Source organism: Lepisosteus oculatus, chromosome 7, assembly GCF_040954835.1.
Source record: "Lepisosteus oculatus isolate fLepOcu1 chromosome 7, fLepOcu1.hap2, whole genome shotgun sequence".
Lineage (NCBI taxonomy): Eukaryota > Metazoa > Chordata > Actinopteri > Semionotiformes > Lepisosteidae > Lepisosteus > Lepisosteus oculatus.
This window is the reverse complement of record NC_090702.1, coordinates 1655600-1676688: the sequence shown is the minus strand read 5'-3', so window position 1 is coordinate 1676688 and position 21089 is coordinate 1655600. Positions and strand designations below refer to the sequence as shown.

Below are 21089 nucleotides of genomic sequence, written 5' to 3'. Positions count from 1 at the left end.
TAGCGGCAACTGTTTTTTTCCTAATGCAAACCTCTTACTCATATGGGTCACATCTAGGACCGAGGCGGCAGCTATTACACAGTGTGATGCAAAGAAAAATGGCTTTGTGAGAGAGCCACCATCTTGGCTCAAAACTCGGGTCCTGCGGTGTAGCCTTGAGCCAAGATGGCCGCCTGTCACTTGAGATCATCTTTAGAATGAAGCACAGCTGTTCTACATGAGCTTTAAGTACTCAAAGGAGTGGTGTTACACGTGAGACAAAGGAACTGTTGGTATGGGCTATAAAACCAAAATAATTAACCGCACTTAATCGTTTTGTGAGCTTAGTGATAATGACAATCGCCTTGGACGTTACACTTAATCAGTACTATGATAACGACCTCAGCTAACCACGCGTCCCGACCGGCTGGTTGTGGACTGAAATTTCGGATCCAGACCCGTGCAATTCGTTCAGATTGCTTCAATTAACCCGCGGCTGTGTGAATGGAGCTGAGCCTTACTGTGCGGGACAGAGAGAACGTAGGAACAGACGACACGAAGTATTACTTTCGGGGGGGAACAAGAAAATTCGTCTAATTTGCTTAGAAAGAAAACTAGCGCCAGTATCTCGTTTATCGCTTAATAACACTGTGCATCGCTGTCCTGACACGTTTGATAATCACCCCTCTTTACAAATATGGAGTTGTTTGAAAACACTGTGCTGTATCCCCCCTCACTCGTCAGCCAATTGAATACAAGGTTACTGGCTAGTCGGAGAGGAGACAACCAATCGCCGCGACCCATCTGAGTAGAGCCAGCCAATCGGAGGCCTAAGTGTGAGGCGAGCCAGCCAATCACAGCGGGGCACACGGGACAGGAAGCGTGTCTCCTCTTCAAGAAGTTGTCCGAACAGTGTGCCGAGTTTTATTTTTTACAGGAAACGCATGCATATTGAAACTAAATCTTATAAATAATTGAGAAATATCAAAGCAGGGAAAATATGATACGTGTAAAATATACAATTTGATCACATAATTACCTCTGGTAGTTAAATGCTTTTTTTCTGCTGCGTTTTTTTTTCTCTTGTACATGATTCTGATCCTCTTGTTGTATTTGTATCTGTAAATTCTATATGTTTAATAAAAAAATTAAAAAATAAGTTGTTCGAACTACAGTTAAGTCCCCGAGTCTGTCAGATAGTGATAAAAAAAACAACCTTTGGTGTCTGACTATGTGGTGTTATAAAGACTCTTTCGTGCCCAGCGCAACATTCATGCTTCGGGTGCTGTTCAGTTGCAAAGTCGAGACCTCAATATTGATCCCCAATAATCCGAGATTTAAAAACAAACCTGTCACATACAATTGTTGATAGATACTTTTTTCGATCCCGTGGGGGACACTGCAGTCAACACAGCACAGTGTAACGAAATGATACAATAATACAACAATACAATACAGTCAGTACAGTCAGTGAGCAGTGAACTAAGAACTATACTGCACAATATAAATATAAACATATTGCACATGTGCAATCGTGCCATCTTTTCAGGCGAATAACGCTGACCGTTAGCGGACCCTGGAATACACACTTAAAGGCACATGTTAAATTGAGAGATTTCGATATTATTTGATATTTTGTTAGACCTGATTTTAAATTATTAACCTGTTGATTATTTGGGCGAAATACTTCCTCCGCCAAAGGAAATGGTCCTGACGCTGCTCCCTCGGTTCCTGCTTCTGAGGCAGAATTCCTTTTTTTAAAAAAAAAATCCATTCCTGTTGAAAAGACGAGACATACCATCGGAAGATGCGAAAAGCTCCATTTCCAGCTTTTCTCAGCGTGAATTCCGGGAGAAGGGCGTTTCGAAAGGGCCACGGCGCGGCTCCCCGGCGAGGTCACGGGTGGGCTGACCAGCCCCGGCGGGAGCGGGGGAGACGCAGGCAGGCGGCGTCTTGGGTCGAGACGGCGCATCAAGACCCAGCGTGCGTCTCTGTGGCGCAATCGGTTAGCGCGTTCGGCTGTTAACCGAAAGGTTGGTGGTTCGAGCCCACCCAGGGACGCTGCATCTCCCTTTTTTTCTCCCCGAAGAGGGGACACGGACTGAAAGGCGTGCGTGGGGCTGCAGAGGTGCTGGCGCGTGAAAACAGATCCTTCTGCGGGTTTCGGGGAAAACTGGGACGCGGTAGTTTTTCCTTTCGTGAGCACGGCTGCGGGAAGCAACGTGGAAGTGGATTTAAAACCTCCAGTCAGGACAGGGGGCTCTTCTGTACACAGAGGGGGGTGGGGGTGTGGAACAAGTTGCCCAGCCGTGTGGTTGAAGCCGATACCCTGACTTATCTCCATACACAGCTGGGTGAGCTCCTCCAGTCAGGACAGGAGGGGCTTCTGTACACAGAGGGTGGTGGGGGTGGGGAACAAGCTGCCCAGCCCTGTGGTTGAACCCGATACCCTGACTTCTCTCCGGACACAGCTGGGTGAGCTCCTCCAGTCAGGACAGGAGCCTCTTCTGTACACAGAGGGTGGTGGGAGTGGGGAACAAGCTTTAAAGAAACGTCCGGATCAGATTCTGGGATCACTCAGCTATGAACTACCAAACACGCCAGTTTTATTTCTTTTTAAATTCACAAAGTGAACGCTGCCTGTCTGTATATGTAATTGCAATGAATTCAGCTGCGGTATCCCACTGTCCCGCTGTTTTTCTGTTGTTCCTATGTTAGTTTTCTTATTGACATATGTGATTTATTATTACCATAATATGTACCAATGTCGACGAAGCATTCGTGTCAAAACATTTTTGGACTTTAGTCTGTTCGTTACAAAATCTCAATTTCTTCTCAGTAATTTATACTCTAATATCATTTAGAGCAGTAATTTATGCTCTATTGTGATTTCTGTAATAGGATTCCCAGATTTCGCTGCCGGTGCTGCTTGTGAAAATGTCTCATTAGCGCACATCACTGATATCAGGGAGAGGGGCGGGGAGAGAGAGAGAGACACACACACACCCAGGGCGGGGAGGAAGGCGGAGCCAGCTGTCCTATTGGGCCGCCGCCCTGCCCATCACAGCGGATCGGCTGTTCATTGGTCTCCGTGGCTGAAGGACGGGGCGGGGCGCTCCGGGGCAGGGGCAGCCGCCGCGGTCCGAGGCTCGGATTGGACAGCGCCGCCGTCCGTCACCGCCCGAGTCCCAATCGATATGTCCAATCGGGCGGGGGCGATGGGCGGGGCTAGGAGTATCCGATACGCCAATACGAATTCCGGCGAGTCCGGACCTCGTACAATTAATAGGCAGCGACGCAATTAACGCCGATTAAATTAACTCCCGATTGCTGAGCAATCCGGGGTGGTCCAGCCGAGCCCGGGAGAGGCGCGGCGAACCGGGAGCGAACCGGGACCGGGTATCGCCCAGCCAGTATCGGTATCGGGTTCGGGGGAACCTATTTATGCACTGACCAGACCTGTAAGTAAAGTCTCTGTGTGTGTGTGTATGCCTGACTGTCTCCTTCAGGACTCCCGAGTTTTGCGGTTTGGGATTTAAGGAAACTGGGAAAAGTGTAGTGTAACCCGGTGGCAGCTGTCGATTAATTCCGGGATTGAGTCCGGGGAAGAGGCGAGGCAGGGCGGTCGGTCTCCCCGAACGCCAGTGTCAATGCTGGGGAGGGATAGAGAGGCAGTCGCCATTTCTGTCTGGATGCGACGGGGCCAGCCGACTAATCGGTGGCCGAGCGCTCGCCGCTTGATCCGTGTGGTTTTGTTTTTGCCTGCGTTTTAAACCGCGATAAAACCACCCCGCGGGGAAACCGATTAATCGGCAGGAGCAGGAAGGTCAGCAATCAAAACGTGAGAACGAGAAATACTCTAAGACGCGACTACAGCGATTTACTATTCCTCTTATTATAAATACTATTTTTAACGATGCTATTGGTGTCGTTGTCGTCATCATTTAGGACAGCTTTACCCAGGACGTCCACGTTGAACCCTACACGACGACATGTGCTGTAGTAGCACACACACAGAATGTCAATGTAGAGTATGTAGACAGGGTGCGTGTGAGCCCGTGGGTGCCTGAGCTCCGCTCATGTCTCGGACACCAGCCTGCGCTGGGACCGCGGCGGAGACCGGCTCGCCGCCGGGCGATGACTGCGAAAGTTAGTTTTTTTTTCCTCCCTCTTTCGGTTCGTGCGCTTCGTGGGCACAAGGTATCGGTACCGCTACGGTACCTCGAAAACGTGTTTTCCGCTTAGTGTTCTGTGTCTGTGTCTGTATCTGAAGACAGGCACTCCAGATTCCCTTATAACAGCCTGTGGACAGTGTGTGAACACACAGACACTCCAGATTCCCTCATAACAGCCTGTGGACAGTGTGTGAACACACAGACACTCCAGATTCCCTCATAACAGTCTGTGGACAGTGTGTAAACACACAGACACTCCAGATTCCCTCATAACAGCCTGTGGACAGTGTGTAAACTCACAGACACTCCAGATTCCCTCATAACAGCCTGTGGACAGTGTGTAAACACCCAGACACTCCAGATTCCCTTATAACAGCCTGTGGACAGTGTGTAAACACACAGACGCTCCAGATTCCCTCATAACAGCCTGTGGACAGTGTGTGAACACACAGACACTCCAGATTCCCTCATAACAGCCTGTGGACAGTGTGTGAACACACACACACTCCAGATTCCCTCATAACAGCCTGTGGACAGTGTGTAAACTCACAGACACTCCAGATTCCCTCATAACAGCCTGTGGACAGTGTGTGAACACACAGACACTCCAGATTCCCTCATAACAGCCTGTGGACAGTGTGTGAACACACAGACACTCCAGATTCCCTCATAACAGCCTGTGGACAGTGTGTGAACACACAGACACTCCAGATTCCCTCATAACAGCCTGTGGACAGTGTGTGAACACCCAGACACTCCAGATTCCCTCATAACAGCCTGTGGACAGTGTGTGAACACACACACACTCCAGATTCCCTCATAACAGCCTGTGGACAGTGTGTGAACACACAGACACTCCAGATTCCCTCATAACAGCCTGTGGACAGTGTGTGAACACACAGACACTCCAGATTCCCTCATAACAGCCTGTGGACAGTGTGTAAAGACACAGACACTCCAGATTCCCTTATAACAGCCTGTGGACAGTGTGTAAATTCACAGACACTCCAGATTCCCTTATAACAGCCTGTGGACAGTGTGTGAACACACAGACACTCCAGATTCCCTTATAACAGCCTGTGGACAGTGTGTAAACACACAGACACTCCAGATTCCCTTATAACAGCCTGTGGACAGTGTGTAAACACTCAGACACTCCAGATTCCCTCATAACAGCCTGTGGACAGTGTGTAAACACACAGACACTCCAGATTCCCTCATAACAGCCTGTGGACAGTGTGTAAACTCACAGACACTCCAGATTCCCTTATAACAGCCTGTGGACAGTGTGTAAACACACAGACACTCCAGATTCCCTTGTAACAGCCTGTGGACACTGTGTAAAGACACAGACACTCCAGATTCTCTTATAACAGCCTGTGGACAGTGTGTAAAGACACAGACACTCCAGGTTCTCTTATAAGACCCTGAGATGGGTTTGATTAGGAGACAGTGGGCCCGGGTGATGTTCAGATGTTCAGCAATGTGATGCTCTGTGTTGCAGGCCAGGATGCAGGCTGTGGGCGATTTCAGTGGGAAGCTGGAGGATGACCTACTGTGTGAGTATCATTGGCCTTACAGTGTGACACTGCAACACCCTACTGACCCCTCCACTGCTCTCATGTCCACCACTCTCTCAGCGCAGTGTTAATGTACTGGAGTGTCCAGTCAGTGTGTCTGTATTAACCCCTCTCTCTCTCTCAGTACAGTGTTAATGTACTGGAGTGTCCAGTCAGTGTGTCTGTATTAACCCCTCTCTCTCTCTCAGTGCAGTGTTAATGTACTGGAGTGTCCAGTCAGTGTGTCTGTATGAACCCCTCTCTCTCTCAGTGCAGTGTTAATGTACTGGAGTGTCCAGTCAGTGTGTCTGTATGAACCCCTCTCTCTCTCAGTGCAGTGTTAATGTACTGGAGTGTCCAGTCAGTGTGTCTGTATTAACCCCTCTCTCTCAGTGCAGTGTTCATGTACTGGAGTGTCCAGTCAGTGTGTCTGTATTAACCCCTCTCTCTCAGTGCAGTGTTAATGTACTGGAGTGTCCAGTCAGTGTGTGTGTATTAACCCCTCTCTCTCTCAGTGCAGTGTTCATGTACTGGAGTGTCCAGTCAGTGTGTCTGTATGAACCCCTCTCTCTCTCAGTGCAGTGTTAATGTACTGGAGTGTCCAGTCAGTGTGTCTGTATGAACCCCTCTCTCTCTCAGTGCAGTGTTAATGTACTGGAGTGTCCAGTCAGTGTGTCTGTATGAACCCTCTCTCTCTCTCTCTCTCTCTCTCTCTCTCTCTCTCTCTCTCTCTCTCTCTCTCTCTCTCTCTCAGTCTGTGAACAGTGTCGGCTGTTCTTCAGGGAGTCCTGCCCCAGGCACGGCACGCCCCACTTCGTGCGAGACGCCCCGGTGGAGGGCGAGAGGGAGCGAGGCAGGGGGCGCAGGAGGGAGCGGCCGGGGGGGGGCTGCCGTGCTGTGCTGTCTCTGCCCCAGGGCCTGGAGCTGAGGCAGCGGGGGGCAGCAGGAGGGACGCTGGGCGTGTTCTGTGCCCAGAGCGTCCTGCCACAGGGCTGGATCTTCGGCCCCTACGAGGGCGAGGTGCTGCTGGACCGGCAGGAGTGTACTGTGTACTCCTGGGCTGTGAGTATGACTGTAGTATTCATGCTGACTGTACTCTGGGGCTGTGAGCGTGACTGTAATGTTAATACTGACTGTGTACTCCTGGGCTGTGAGTATGACTGTAGTATTCATACTGATTGTGTACTCCTGGGCTGTGAGTATGACTGTAGTATTCATACTGACTGTGTACTCCTGGGCTGTGAGTATGACTGTAGTATTCATACTGACTGTACTCTGGGGCTGTGAGTGTGACTGTAGTATTAATACTGACTGTGTGCTGCTGTGCTGTGAGTATGACTGAAGTATAAATACTAACCCTACTCCTGGTCTGTGAGTGTGACTGCAGTATTAATACTGACTGTGCTCTTGGGCTGTGAGTGTGACTGTAGTATTAATACTGACGGTGTACTCCTGGCCTGTTAGTGTGACTGTAGTATTAATACAGTCTGTGTGTTGCTGGGCTGTGAGTATGACTGTAGGATTAATGATGACAGGATGGAGTATTGCTGTAGTATTAATATTGGCAGGAGGGTGCTGTGTGCTCTCAGGCTGTGAGTACTGCTGCAGTATTAATATTGACAGGGGGGTGCTGTGTGCTCTCAGGCTGTGAGTACTGCTGCAGTATTAATATTGACAGGAGGGTGCTGTGTGCTCTCAGGCTGTGAGTACTGCTGCAGTATTAATATTGACAGGAGGGTGCTGTGTGCTCTCAGGCTGTGAGTACTGCTGCAGTATTAATATTGACAGGAGGGTGCTGTGTGCTCTCGGGCTGTGAGTACTGCTGCAGTATTAATATTGACAGGAGGGTGCTGTGTGCTCCCAGGCTGTGAGTACTGCTGCAGTATTAATATTGACAGGAGGGTGCTGTGTGCTCTCGGGCTGTGAGTACTGCTGCAGTATCAATATTGACAGGAGGGTGCTGTCTGCTCCGCGTGTCTCCCCAGATCAAGGAGAACGGATCCTATTTCTACGTCGACGCCTCGGATGACTCCAGCTCCAACTGGATGAGGTGAGTGAGCTGCCACTGCTCGGCATTCGGATCGCAGGGGCTGTGGGAACTACAAAACAAGATGGCCGACCCTGCGGCGCTCAGTGGGGAAGCCATTTTTCCTGTAGTTTTCCGCCCAGCGTATGTGTTAACACTAGTCTACCAGCAGGCGGGCGGGACCTCGGACCCGGGCTCGGATCCGTTTCGTGTTTTGCGGGACCCGTGTTGCTGACGTGTGCCCGGCGTGTCCTGCAGGTATGTGGCCTGTGCCTCCAACGAGGAGGAGCGCAACCTGACCGCGTTCCAGTACCGCGGCCGGATCTACTACCGGACCAACTGCCCGGTCAGCGCCGGCACGGAGCTCCTGGTGTGGATCGGAGAGGAGTACGCCCACACCCTGGGACTGAGGCTGGGTACGAGAGGGAGAGGACAGGGGGACAGAGGGAGAGAGAGGAGTACGCCCACACCCTGGGACTGAGGCTGGGTACGAGAGAGAGAGGGAGAGGACAGGGGGACAGAGGGAGAGAGAGGACAGGGGGACAGAGGGAGGGAGAGGAGTACGCCCACACCCTGGGACTGAGGCTGGGTACGAGAGAGAGAGGGAGGGAGAGGACAGGGGGACAGAGGGAGAGAGAGGAGTACGCCCACACCCTGGGACTGAGGCTGGGTACGAGAGAGAGAGGGAGAGGACAGGGGGACAGAGGGAGGGAGAGGAGTACGCCCACACCCTGGGACTGAGGCTGGGTACGAGAGAGAGAGGGAGGGAGAGGACAGGGGGACAGAGGGAGAGAGAGGAGTACGCCCACACCCTGGGACTGAGGCTGGGTACGAGAGAGGGAGAGGGAGAGAGAGGACAGGGGGACAGAGGGAGAGAGAGGACAGGGGGACAGAGGGAGGGAGAGGAGTACGCCCACACCCTGGGACTGAGGCTGGGTACGAGAGAGAGAGGGAGAGGACAGGGGGACAGAGGGAGGGAGAGGAGGGGACAGGGGGACAGAGGGAGAAGAGAGGACAGGGGGACAGAGGGAGAAGAGAGGACAGGGGGACAGAGGGAGGGAGAGGACAGGGGGACAGAGGGAGGGAGAGGAGTACGCCCACACCCTGGGACTGAGGCTGGGTACGAGAGGGAGGGAGAGGACAGGGGGACAGAGGGAGGGAGAGGAGTATGCCCACACCCTGGGACTGAGGCTGGGTACGAGAGAGAGAGGGAGGGAGAGGACAGTGGGACAGAGGGAGGGAGAGGAGTACGCCCACACCCTGGGACTGAGGCTGGGTACGAGAGAGGGAGGGAGAGGACAGGGGGACAGAGGGAGGGAGAGGACAGGGGGACAGAGGGAGAGAGAGGAGTACGCCCACACCCTGGGACTGAGGCTGGGTACGAGAGAGGGAGGGAGAGGACAGGGGGACAGAGGGAGGAGGAGGAGGAGGAGGATGAGAAGGAAGGTTGAGGAGTGATGGAGGGGCTGGTGGAGTGAGGAAGAGGAGGAGGAGGGGAGACAGAGGGAGGAGGAGGAGGAGGGTGGGCGAGACGGGGGGAGGAAGACTGAGCAGGGATGAAACGAAACGCTGACCCCCGCCCCGCCCCCTGTCCCGCCAGGCGAGCACTTCAAGTACGAGTTCGGGGAGAAGGAGCTGCTGATGAGGCTGTTCCAGGACCTGCAGGTGCCCCCCGGCTCCCTCGCCGCCGGTCGCCCCGGCAACGGAGACCAGGCCGGCCCGGAGAGCAGGGCGAGCGGCGCCCCCTGTGGCCAGCCCGGGCAGTGCGGCGCCCCGGTGACCTCCGCCCTCCCGCCCGCCAAGGCGGGGCCCGGCCCGCCGTACCCCTTCCTGGAGGGCACCCAGAACCTGGTGAGCCTGGGCCGGGCCCAGAGCCGCTACTGGACCTTCTTCGGGTTCCAGGGCGACGCGCTGGGGCGCATCCTGGACAAGACCAAGATCGTGTGCAAGCTGTGCGCCGTGCGCCTCTCCTACAGCGGCAACACCACCAACCTGCGCCAGCACCTGGTCTACAAGCACCGGCCCGAGTACAACCAGCTGGTGGGGGGGGCGCCCCCGCCCCCGCCGCCGCCCGCCAGCCCCGCCAGCCCCGCCCCGCTGAGCCCCAGGGGCGGGCGCCCCCCCCCGGCCCCCCCCACCCGCGCCATCGCCGCCTTCCTGGTGCGGGACCTGCTGCCCCCGGAGACGGTGGAGGGGGAGGGCTTCGTGCAGCTGCTGGGGGCGCTGCGCCCCTCCTACGCGGTGCCCTCGGCCGCCTGCCTCTCCCGCACCGTCCTGGGGGAGGCCCACCGCCGGGGAAGGGAGAGGGGGGCCCGGCTGCTGCGGGGGGGGCCCCCGCCGGGCCCCGCGGCCGGCTCGAGCTCGGACTCCTCCCTCTCTTCCTCCTCCTCCTCCCCGCCGGGCTGCGGCGTGGCCCTGAGCGCCGACGTGTGGCTCCACGGGGCCCCCGGCCCCCCGGCCTCCTACGTCACGCTCTCCGCCCACTTCGTGGACGAGGGGTTCGCCCGCCGCCACCTGGTGCTGAGCACGCGGCCGCTGGGGGCGGGGCCGGGGGCGGGGCCGGCGGCGGGGGGCGGGGCCGTCCGGGCGGCCGTCCGGGCGGCGGCCCGGGAGTGGGGCGTGGGGGAGCCCAGTTTCCTGGTGCTGGGGGCGTCGGAGAGGGGCTTGTGGGACGGGACGGGGGAGGAGGAGGAGGAGGAGGAGGTGGGAGAGGAAGAGGAGGAGGAGGAGGCGGGAGAGAAGCACCGCAGGAAGGGAACCCCGAATGAGCGGCAGCACCAGAAGCAGAGAAAGAGGGAGTGGGGGTCCCGCCGCGAGCAGGGCGACGGCGGGGGGAGGAGGAAGAGGAGGAGGCGGGAGAGGAAGAGGAGGACGAGGAGGAGGCGGGAGAGAAGCAGCGCAGGAAGGGAACCCCGAGTGAGCAGCAGCACCAGAAGCAGAGAAAGAGGGAGTGGGGGTCCCGCCGGGAGGAGGAAGAGGAGGAGGAGGAGGGCGGGGGTCCGAGGTGGAAGAGGGGCCGCGGCGGGGGCGAGGAAGGAGCGGATCCCGAGCTCTTCCCCGCAGCCCCCGGCCCCCCCTGCCCGCGGAAGGAGGGGCCCCTCGAGGGCGGGGACCCCCAGCCCCTGGCCGCGGGGGGCGCCGCCTGGCCCCCCATCCCCTGCGCGGGGGCGGCGCTGAGGGAGTGCGTGGAGCAGCTCCTGGGCCGCCCCGACGTGTCCCGCGCCCTGCGGCGGGCCCGGGCGCTGGCCGAGAGGCTGCTGGCGGCCGAGCCGCGCGGGAGCGAGTCTCCGCCTCCCTCTCCCTCCTCCTCCTCCTCCTCCTCCTCCTCCTCCTCGGGGGGGCTGGACCGGCACCCCCAGCTGAAACGGGGCCTCCGGGCGCTGGCGCAGGGCGGGCCCCGCTGGCTGGAGGCCTACGGGCTGGTGCAGGCCCTCGCCGACAGCCGGTCTCTGATCGCCGAGCTGCTGGCGCGGGCGGAGTCGGGCGAAGGCGGCGGCGAGCGGCCCCCCTCCGGCCCCCCCCCGTACCCCCGGGGCCCCGACTGGCTGCTGCTGCGCGAGCTGGCCGCGGTGCTGAAGCCCCTGGCGGTGGCGTGCGGCACGCTGGCCCGGGAGCGCTTCCCCAGCCTCTCCCTGCTCCGGCCCGTCCTGGCCGGCCTGGTCTCCCGCCACTTCGCCCCGCGGGCCGCCGACTCCGCCTTCGCCCGGGCCGCCAAGCGGGGCCTGCGCGGGAGCCTGGCCCGCGCCTACGGCCGGCCGGGCCTCCGGCGGGCCCTCAACCTGGCCTGCGCCCTGGACCCCCGCTTCTGCGGCCTGGACTTCCTGGAGCCGGGGGAGCGGGTGGACACCTTCGCCCGCCTGCGGAGGGAGGTGGCCGGGCTGGCCGGGGAGGAGGGGTGGGGGGCCGCGGGGGAGGGGGCGCCCGGGGCCCGGAAGAGGCCCAGACGGGCCGGAGCCGAGGAAGAGGGAGAGGAGGAGGAGGAGGAGGAGGGCCCGTTGCCGGAGTACGAGCTGGTCCGGATCGGGGGGGAGGCGGGGAGCGGCGAAGACGAAGGCGCAGAGGGGGCCGAGGAAGAGGAGCGGGGGCCCGCGCCCGGCAGGGAGGAGGAGGAGGAGGAAGGAGGAGCGGGCGGAGAGGGGCGCGGCCCGGCCTCCTCCTCCTCCTCCTCCTCCTGCGCCCCCCCGGGCCGGGCCGCCCCCTCGGGGATGGAGTTCCTGCTGGGGGACCTGTGCGGCGGCGGCGGCGGCGGCGGGCCGCGGTCGCCCTCCCAGCGGGCCGAGCGCGAGATCGCGGCCTTCCGGGCCGGGGAGGGCGCCCCCCTGGCGGCGGACCCCCTGCTGTGGTGGCGCGCGCGGCGGGCCCAGTTCCCCCTGCTGGCCCGCGCCGCCCGCCGCTTCCTGGCCCCGCCGGCGACCGCCGCGCCCGCCCCCTGGCTGCTCACCGAGGGGGGGGGCGCCGTGCTGCGCCGACGGGCCGCCCTCCCCCCGGAGTCGCTGGACCAGCTGCTGTTCCTGCACGGCAATCAGCTGAGCATGGAGACAGACCCCTGACTGGACACTCCAGGACATGAACACTGCACTGAGAGAGAGAGGAGTTAATACACACACACTGACTGGACACTCCAGTACATTAACACTGTACTGAGAGAGAGAGGGGTTAATACAGACACACTGACTGGACACTCCAGTACATTAACACTGCACTGAGAGAGAGAGGGGTTCATACAGACACACTGACTGGACACTCCAGTACATTAACACTGCACTGAGAGAGAGAGGGGTTCATACAGACACACTGACTGGACACTCCAGTACATTAACACTGCACTGAGAGAGAGAGGGGTTCATACAGACACACTGACTGGACACTCCAGTACATTAACACTGCACTGAGAGAGAGAGGGGTTAATACAGACACACTGACTGGACACTCCAGTACATTAACACTGCACTGAGAGAGAGAGGGGTTAATACACACACACTGACTGGACACTCCAGTACATGAACACTGCACTGAGAGAGAGAGGGGTTCATACAGACACACTGACTGGACACTCCAGTACATGAACACTGCACTGAGAGAGAGAGGGGTTCATACAGACACACTGACTGGACACTCCAGTACATGAACACTGCACTGAGAGAGAGAGGGGTTCATACAGACACACTGACTGGACACTCCAGTACATTAACACTGCACTGAGAGAGAGAGGGGTTAATACAGACACACTGACTGGACACTCCAGTACATTAACACTGCACTGAGAGAGAGAGGGGTTCATACAGACACACTGACTGGACACTCCAGTACATGAACACTGCACTGAGAGAGAGAGGGGTTCATACAGACACACTGACTGGACACTCCAGTACATGAACACTGCACTGAGAGAGAGAGGGGTTCATACAGACACACTGACTGGACACTCCAGTACATGAACACTGCACTGAGAGAGAGAGGGGTTCATACAGACACACTGACTGGACACTCCAGTACATGAACACTGCACTGAGAGAGAGAGGGGTTCATACAGACACACTGACTGGACACTCCAGTACATGAACACTGCACTGAGAGAGAGAGGGGTTCATACAGACACACTGACTGGACACTCCAGTACATGAACACTGCACTGAGAGAGAGAGGGGTTCATACAGACACACTGACTGGACACTCCAGTACATGAACACTGCACTGAGAGAGAGAGGGGTTCATACAGACACACTGACTGGACACTCCAGTACATGAACACTGCACTGAGAGAGAGAGGGGTTCATACAGACACACTGACTGGACACTCCAGTACATGAACACTGCACTGAGAGAGAGAGGGGTTCATACAGACACACTGACTGGACACTCCAGTACATCAACACTGCACTGAGAGAGAGAGGGGTTCATACAGACACACTGACTGGACACTCCAGTACATGAACACTGCACTGAGAGAGAGAGGGGTTCATACAGACACACTGACTGGACACTCCAGTACATGAACACTACACTGAGAGAGAGAGGGGTTCATACAGACACACTGACTGGACACTCCAGTACATGAACACTGCACTGAGAGAGAGAGGGGTTCATACACACACACTGACTGGACACTCCAGTACATGAACACTGCACTGAGAGAGAGAGGGGTTCATACACACACACTGACTGGACACTCCAGTACATGAACACTGCACTGAGAGAGAGAGGGGTTCATACGGACACACTGACTGGACACTCCAGTACATTAACACTGCACTGAGAGAGAGAGGGGTTCATACGGACACACTGACTGGACACTCCAGTACATTAACACTGCACTGAGAGAGAGGGGTTAATACAGACACACTGACTGGACACTCCAGTACATTAACACTGCACTGAGAGAGAGAGGGGTTCATACGGACACACTGACTGGACACTCCAGTACATTAACACTGCACTGAGAGAGAGGGGTTAATACAGACACACTGACTGGACACTCCAGTACATTAACACTGCACTGAGAGAGAGAGGGGTTAATACACACACTGACTGGACACTCCAGTACATTAACACTGCACTGAGAGAGAGGGGGGTTCATACAGACACACTGACTGGACACTCCAGTACATTAACACTGCACTGAGAGAGAGAGGGGTTAATACACACACTGACTGGACACTCCAGTACATTAACACTGCACTGAGAAAGAGGGGGGTTCATACAGACACACTGACTGGACACTCCAGTACATTAACACTGCACTGAGAGAGAGAGGGGTTCATACAGGCACACTGACTGGACACTCCAGTACATTAACACTGCACTGAGAGAGAGGGGTTCATACAGACACACTGACTGGACACTCCAGTACATTAACACTGCACTGAGAGAGAGAGGGGTTCATACAGACACACTGACTGGACACTCCAGTACATTAACACTGCACTGAGAGAGAGGGGTTAATACAGACACACTGACTGGACACTCCAGTACATTAACACTGCACTGAGAGAGAGAGGGGTTAATACACACACACTGACTGGACACTCCAGTACATTAACACTGCACTGAGAGAGAGAGGGGTATCATCTTTCCAATACTCAATATTTGAAATCTGGACTCTCTCGTTCAAAAAAAGTGTAACATGTTTACCTTTACTGTTAAAAAAGTTATGTTTCTTGTCCAAAATGCTTCTATAAAATATTTGCGAATTGCTTAATCTCACCGGCTGGCTGCATCTTTTTCCCCCTGGCTGGGGGGTTGGGTATTTCCGGGAATTGTGTCTGAAAGGAGACGGTGCAGTCTGTGAACGGGAAGCAGGAACGTGCTCGGACTCGTGTGAGGACGGGGCGCCGGGGCCTGGCGTTCGAGCCGAGCTGGGGGCAGCGAGAGACGTCCGCCAGACGTGATTAGAGAGCAGAGAGGAGGGAGAGTCTGGTCAAAAATTAGCCATCGGGCTGCGTCTGGAAAAGCCCTTTGTCCAGTTCCTGATGCGTAACCCTGAACCCTGAATTGTAGTATTCCCAGAGGGTGACGGGGGATGGGGGGGGTCTACTGCTTGGATCCGGAGGGGTGCACTCTGTGTGCGCCTTCTGCAGTGTGCTCTGGGAAATGGCCTTTCCCAGAACGCAGTCCAACTCCCTTCAGTGGGGCGTCTTGCACCTTCAGCGCACCTGTTTGGCCCCACAGGACGCTGTCGGGGCTGGCGAGGAACAGGTGTGGTTCGGAAGTGAAGTTTGGATCGGCCGGATCCGGTTGTGGTCCCGGCCTCCTGCCAGGGACGGGATGGGCGAGTTCCTCCGATCGGGACGGGAGGTACTTCTTTTACACAGAGGGTGGTGGGGGTGGGGAACAAGCTGCCCAGCCCTGTGGTTGAAGCCGATCCCCTGGCTTCTCTCCAGACACAGCTGGGTGAGCTCCTCCAGTCAGGACAGGAGGCTCTTCTTTACACAGAGAGTGGTGGTGGTGGGGAACAAGCTGCCCAGGTGTGTTGATGGAGCCGATACCCTGGCTTCTCTCCAGACAGGTGAGCTCCTCCAGTCAGGACAGGAGGGGCGTCTTTGCACAGAGGGTGGTGGGGGTGGGGAACAAGCTGCCCAGCCCTGTGGTTGAAGCCGATACCCTGGCTTCTCTCCAGACACAGCTGGGTGAGCTCCTCCAGTCAGGACAGGAGGCTCTTCTGTACACAAAGGGTGGTGGGGGTGGGGAACAAGCTGCCCAGGTGTGTTGCTGAAGCCAATACCCTGGCTTCTCTCCAGACAGGTGAGCTCCTCCAGTCAGGACAGGAGGGGCGTCTTTACACAGAGGGTGGTGGGGGTGGGGAACAAGCTGCCCAGCCCTGTGGTTGAAGCTGATACCCTGGCTTCTCTCCAGACACAGCTGGGTGAGCTCCTCCAGTCAGGACAGGAGGCTCTTCTGTACACAAAGGGTGGTGGGGGTGGGGAACAAGCTGCCCAGGTGTGTTGCTGAAGCCAATACCCTGGCTTCTCTCCAGACAGGTGAGCTCCTCCAGTCAGGACAGGAGGGGCGTCTTTACACAGAGGGTGGTGGGGGTGGGGAACAAGCTGCCCAGCCCTGTGGTTGAAGCCGATACCCTGGCTTCTCTCCAGACCCAGCTGGGTGAGACACTTGTGCGTGACCTGTTTGCCCCGTTCAGATGAATAGTACGTCCCTCTCCGGTCTCGGCTGCAGGTGGATCTGTCTCGAGTTCGTCTGCGATCAGGCTCAGAGCAGGTTGGGATGAAGGCCTGCCAGTCGCTGCCAGTTCTGCCTTATTAATGAAGGTGGTGAAGCTCGAAGGCGCCAGTGATGAATCTCTGCGGGTTCTTCCTCATCAGCCAAGGGAACAAGGTGATGCTCTGCTCTGCTGACAGTTTTCAACACTGTCAAATTGGTTCCTGAGCACAGGGGGGAAAGTGTGTCTGTGCAGTGTTAATGTACTGGAGTGTCCAGTCAGTGTGTCTGTATGAACCCCTCTCTCTCTCAGTGCAGTGTTAATGTACTGGAGTGTCCAGTCAGTGTGTGTGTATTAACCTCTCTCTCTCTCAGTGCAGTGTTCATGTACTGGAGTGTCCAGTCAGTGTGTCTGTATGAACCCCTCTCTCTCTCAGTGCAGTGTTAATGTACTGGAGTGTCCAGTCAGTGTGTGTGTATTAACCTCTCTCTCTCTCAGTGCAGTGTTAATGTACTGGAGTGTCCAGTCAGTGTGTGTGTATTAACCCCTCTCTCTCTCTCTCTCTCAGTGCAGTGTTAATGTACTGGAGTGTCCAGTCAGTGTGTCTGTATGAACCCCTCTCTCTCTCAGTGCAGTGTTAATGTACTGGAGTGTCCAGTCAGTGTGTCTGTATGAACCCCTCTCTCTCAGTGCAGTGTTAATATACTGGAGTGTCCAGTCAGTGTGTGTGTATTAACCCCTCTCTCTCTCAGTGCAGTGTTAATGTACTGGAGTGTCCAGTCCGTGTGTCTGTATGAACCCCTCTCTCTCTCTCAGTGCAGTGTTAATGTACTGGAGTGTCCAGTCAGTGTGTCTGTATTAACCCCTCTCTCTCTCAGTGCAGTGTTAATGTACTGGAGTGTCCAGTCAGTGTGTGTGTATGAACCCCTCTCTCTCTCAGTGCAGTGTTAATGTACTGGAGTGTCCAGTCAGTGTGTGTGTATTAACCCCTCTCTCTCTCAGTGCAGTGTTAATGTACTGGAGTGTCCAGTCCGTGTGTGTGTATTAACCCCTCTCTCTCTCAGTGCAGTGTTAATGTACTGGAGTGTCCAGTCAGTGTGTCTGTATGAACCCCTCTCTCTCTCAGTGCAGTGTTAATGTACTGGAGTGTCCAGTCAGTGTGTCTGTATGAACCCCTCTCTCTCTCAGTGCAGTGTTAATGTACTGGAGTGTCCAGTCAGTGTGTGTATGAACCCCCTCTCTCTCTCTCAGTGCAGTGTTAATGTACTGGAGTGTCCAGTCAGTGTGTCTGTATGAACCCCTCTCTCTCTCTCAGTGCAGTGTTAATGTACTGGAGTGTCCAGTCAGTGTGTCTGTATTAACCCCTCTCTCTCAGTGCAGTGTTAATGTACTGGAGTGTCCAGTCAGTGTGTCTGTATGAACCCCTCTCTCTCTCTCAGTGCAGTGTTAATGTACTGGAGTGTCCAGTCAGTGTGTCTGTATTAACCCCTCTCTCTCTCAGTGCAGTGTTAATGTACTGGAGTGTCCAGTCAGTGTGTCTGTATTAACCCCTCTCTCTCAGTGCAGTGTTAATGTACTGGAGTGTCCAGTCAGTGTGTCTGTATGAACCCCTCTCTCTCAGTGCAGTGTTCATGTACTGGAGTGTCCAGTCAGTGTGTGTTTATTAACCCCTCTCTCTCTCAGTGCAGTGTTAATGTACTGGAGTGTCCAGTCAGTGTGTGTGTATTAACCCCTCTCTCTCTCAGTGCAGTGTTAATGTACTGGAGTGTCCAGTCAGTGTGTGTGTATGAACCCCCCTCTCTCTCAGTGCAGTGTTAATGTACTGGAGTGTCCAGTCAGTGTGTCTGTATTAACCCCTCTCTCTCTCAGTGCAGTGTTAATGTACTGGAGTGTCCAGTCAGTGTGTCTGTATTAGTTCAGGTGGGTAGTCAGTGCTCTACTGTACATTAATTAACCAAATATAATTTTAGACACATTTTATTGGAATACAGTTTATTGATCATTTTTATTGCTAAGGTTGCACCAGCGTAGAACAAAATATACAAATCAACAATAGAAATATTAACAACTATATGATATGCTGTAATATTCATAATTAGGCTGTAGGCTTGTGTAAAATTAGAAAAATATATAAAATATTGAATCGATTTTATTTTCTCTTCTCTTCCCTGCTGTATGCCTGTTTCAGAATTCCTTTTTCACCACCTTGACATGAAATATTTTTAAAAGAATTATACATAGATTCGGTTTTGTAAATGTAGCAATCTAAAAACCTTATTGACATTTTAGTATTTTTGTACACTTTGACTGCAACTGATAAAACATCTTTTCAACCAACCAGATTCATTATAACTGCTTTCTAAATATAGGAATTGTGATTTTATTTAAAAATGACAAAGTTTGTAATAACTAATCCAGCTCTCAGTCCAGTCCAGCCTGGAGAGTCTCAGACTGCTCTGTCAGTGTCAGTGGAGTCTGATTATAATCCCAGTTCATAACTAATCCAGCTCCCAGTCCAGTCAGTCCAGTCCAGCCTGGAGAGCCTCAGACTGCTCTGTCAGTGTCAGTGGAGTCTGATTATAATCCCAGTTCATAACTACTCCAGCTCCCAGTCCAGTCAGTCCAGTCCAGCCTGGAGAGTCTCAGACTGCTCTGTCAGTGTCAGTGGGAGTTTGATTATAATCCCAGTTCATAACCAGTCCAGTCCAGCCTGGAGAGTCTCAGGCTGCTCTGTCAGTGTCAGTGGGAGTTTGATTATAATCCCAGTTCATAACTAATCCAGCTCCCAGTCCAGTCAGTCCAGTCCTGTGAAGTTAATTCAGAAAAGACTGGAGTGGCTCACATGTCTTCTGTGAATCTGGTTGTTTGATAAAAGATGTAACAATTTTTATTTCTGCATTGAAGAAGAGGAAGAACTACAGAATCACAATATTTGAAGCTTCTGGCAGTGCACAGTTAGATGTGATGAAATGCTTATGAAAGAAACATCAGTCATGTGAAAGATAAATAAAAAACCTTAAAACATCACCCTCAGATCTTTACTGTCTCTCTCTCTTCAGCGAGCCTCACTCCTTCTCTCTTTAGTATTGTACCATGATCAGATCTGTAACATGCTGTAAAACGATACATGCCACTGTCTCCTGCCTTCCTGTGTGTGCTATTGAGAGATTCTCTGTGACCTCACTCACACTGTGTCTCCTGTCTCACTGAGGGATTCCCTGTGATCTCCTCTCTCTTTCTCACTGTGTCTCCTGTCCTCTTGTGTGTGTTTATTACTGAGGGATTCTCTGTGATCTCCTCTCTCTCTCACTGTGTCTCCTGTCCTGTTGTGTGTGTTTATTACTGATGTATTCTCTGTGATCTCCTCTCTCTCACTGTGTCTCCTGTCCTGCTGCGTGTGTTTATTACTGAGGGAGTCTCTGTGATCTCCTCTCTCTCTCACTGTGTCTCCTGTCCTGTTGTGTGTGTTTATTACTGAGGGATTCCCTGTGATCTCCTCTCTCTCTCTCACTGTGTCTCCTGTCCTCTTGTGTGTGTTTATTACTGAGGGATTCTCTGTGATCTCCTCTCTCTCTCACTGTGTCTCCTGTCCTGTTGTGTGTGTTTATTACTGAGGGATTCCCTGTGATCTCCTCTCTCTCTCTCACTGTGTCTCCTGTCCTGTTGTGTGTGTTTATTACTGAGGGATTCCCTGTGATCTCCTCTCTCTCTCTCACTGTGTCTCCTGTCCTGTTGTGTGTGTTTATTACTGAGGGATTCTCTGTGATCTCCTCTCTCTCACTGTGTCTCCTGTCCTCTTGTGTGTGTGTGTTTATCACTGAGGGATTCTGTGTGATCTCCTCTCTCTCTCACTGTGTCTCCTGTCCTGCTGTGTGTGTTTATCACTGAGGGATTCTCGATGATCTCCTCTCTCTCTCACTGTGTCTCCTGTCCTGTTGTGTGTGTTTATCACTGAGGGATTCTCTGTGATCTCCTCTCTCTCACTGTGTCTCCTGTCCTCTTGTGTGTGTGTTTATCACTGAGGGATTCTGTGTGACCTCCTCTCTCTCTCACTGTGTCTCCTGTCCTGCTGTGTGTGTTTATCACTGAGGGATTCTCTGTGATCTCCTCTCTCTCACTGTGTCTCCTGTCCTGTTGTGTGTGTTTATTACTGAGGGATTCTCTGTGATCTCCTCTCTCTCTCACTGTGTCTCCTGTCCTCTTGTGTGTGTTTATTTCTGAGGGATTCTCTGTGATCTCCTCTCTCTCTCACTGTGTCTCCTGTCCTGCTGTATGTGTTTATCACTGAGGGATTCTGTGTGACCTCCTCTCTCTCTCACTGTGTCTCCTGTCCTGTTGTGTGTGTTTATTACTGAGGGATTCTCTGTGATCTCCTCTCTCTCACTGTGTCTCCTGTCCTGTTGTGTGTTTATCACTCAGTTTGTTCTTTGTTCTCTCTGCAGTTTAGATGACGCTGGCCCAATGAATATACAGGGATGCATAAATGTTTTTAAAAAATTAAATACTAAACTTTAAATTAATAAATAATGCTTCAATACCATAAAAGCGTTTCACACATTTTTGGGAGGGAAGGTGCTGAATTGGTCCGGATTTGTTCCTGTGCAGAAACGTTGGCGTTGTGGTCTTGATGTGAACCTTGTGTTTTCTATTGATTGGTGCTGAGTCTGGGGTTCAATTCAAGGTTTCAGTTTCTAGTC

The 21089-nt window shown here is 54.2% G+C and overlaps 1 non-coding gene across 1 annotated transcript; it reads left to right on the top strand.

Moving 5' to 3' along the window:
* The first annotated feature begins 1966 nt into the window (after positions 1 to 1966).
* Positions 1967 to 2040, top strand: trnan-guu (transfer RNA asparagine (anticodon GUU)). Its single transcript has one exon. It is a non-coding gene; the product is annotated as a tRNA-Asn (tRNA).
* Positions 2041 to 21089: the final 19049 nt, after the last annotated feature.